Genomic DNA, 2,152 nt, shown 5'->3' with positions numbered 1-2,152 from the left:
TCACTATTGAAGTGCCGAGTCCTCATCTTTTTCTACACCTTGTGAGAACTGCCTGTTGCCATTTTAGCTTCCAATTTTCTGTTTGATCTCTTTGATCTGTAGAAATGAATTAAGCCATTTCTCACTGTTCGATCACTTGGAAAAAGCTCCTCCTTCTGAAGAAATCATTTGACTCTGGTGTAGCATCATCATAATATTCTCTTTATCCTTGAACTCATTGGTCATCTTCCTTTCCCCCTAGAGCTCCCCAGTGCCACTAGCTAAATGGCTAAGTGGAGTGGTATTGTTCTTAGTATTTCAGGTCAATATCAGTGTGGGCTACAAAAGCACAAGTTTACACAATTTGCAGACAGTGATATGACAGCGAAACAACTTACCTGATACCTGATCCTATCCAAGGCAATCTGGCTCAAGGGAGAGTAGAGTTACATTCACGAGATGACTTTCCCTGTACACAGAAGTAAAGTAATCAGGCCAACAACAACAGGTTAGCACTGTGCAATCTACAAAGCATCTACAAAACATTTCTACATGTATTATCCCTTTTAATCCTCAAAGTACATTATCTTCTTTCATCTTCACAACACTGAATGAGATAATAGGATCCCCTTTTCAGATGAGGCTCAGAAAGGTTATGATTTGGTTAGAATGTGCACAGTCAGAGTTGAGTCTGAATCAAGATCTTGTAGCTCTGAATCCTACCTCTTTCCCTGATGCCTCATAGTTGGTGCCAGAAAAGTACCTTTCCTAATTTTGTGTCTTCCTAACACAAATACAATCAGTATTGCCTTTTGCCTGAGTATAAAAGTACAGGTCTTTTAAATGATTCATTAAAAGAGAGACCAGACAGGCAAGAAGGAGATCTCCTCATAGTGCAAATACAAGAAACTCTGCAGTAGATGAAAGATCAGGAATAAACTATAAGTAAAGATCACAAGATCAGAAATGGGGCAAAGAAGGGCTACTTTTTCTATAATCTAAGAATCCACCCAAATTGGACCTTCTCTAACAAACAGAGGAAAACTTACTGTATTCTTTTGCTTCAAAATATTCTGTTCACTTGAAATTTTGAAAATATAAATTAAATTAAATAATAATTCTATAGAAAAAATCTTTATATTCTTTAGAATAAATTATCAATTATCAGAGGTTATGACTAGTAACCTAGTCATAACAAAGGCAAAACAATAACGTGTAGAGTTCTTGCTAAGAGAATCTTTTGCAGCAGCCAGAGAAGTTCCTTTATAGTGTTGAAAAGAAGCCCAATGTGTGCACAGGGTTATATTTTAGGTAATAAAGGAGACTTTCTAATATCTTTTCTCTCTTTGATTCTATAAAGATCAAATAAAAATTCTGTTCATTTTAAGGGAAGCCTAAAATATGAGAAGCAACCAAGGTTCCTTTTCTCAGTGTGACAGTGTTGCTGATGCACAGCTGGAGACTGATTTATCATCACATTTAAAGAAAGCCTTTAACAAATGACAACACATGTGCACATTAGGCGGTTCCTTTCTCTCACATAAAACAAAGTGATAAATGGTATATGAATTTTAAAGGCATAATTCCTCAAATGAAAACTCTAAAATATGAGAGTTAAAATATCTGAATTGCTGGTGATTCCCCATTTCAAGTTTTGTATGGCATTTCATGGGGTAATATTGAGAAAAGTTAGCTAAGAGTCTATTAGTCTCTTCTCATCTCAATGCCAGTCTTACGTCACCATTTCTATGCCTCATATTTATAAAATGCATTGTGATTTTCATTTAGAAAGCTGAAGTGGGTTGGTTTCATCACAAACCTACCCCTACCCCTCTCTTCTACGATATCCACTTTTTATTTCTGACAATTAAATTAGGATTGTTTAAAACAGAGTAGACCAGGAGCATACAGTTAATTCATAAATCTTTGATTTTTATGTGAGAATGTCCAAAACACCAAGTCAAGAGAAAGTCAAGGAATATTCCAAAATTTTATATAGCATCTGTCAACATGGGATCTATGGTAACCCCATACCTCCATTTCACACACGTACTTTCTTTTTCTATGAAGGTTCAGTTTGAAATTTGACCCCCTTAGTATTTTAAGCAGCCAGCTTTGGCATGAAAGTCAAGACTTGGGCTGGTAAAATACAGCCAGCCAATAGGCCAATTTC

The sequence above is a fragment of the Rhinopithecus bieti genome, unplaced genomic scaffold (assembly GCF_001698545.2).
Source record: "Rhinopithecus bieti isolate Rb0 unplaced genomic scaffold, ASM169854v2 scaffold_35291, whole genome shotgun sequence".
NCBI lineage: Eukaryota > Metazoa > Chordata > Mammalia > Primates > Cercopithecidae > Rhinopithecus > Rhinopithecus bieti.
The sequence above is the reverse complement of the archived record's forward strand: the minus strand, read 5'-3'. Positions refer to the sequence as shown.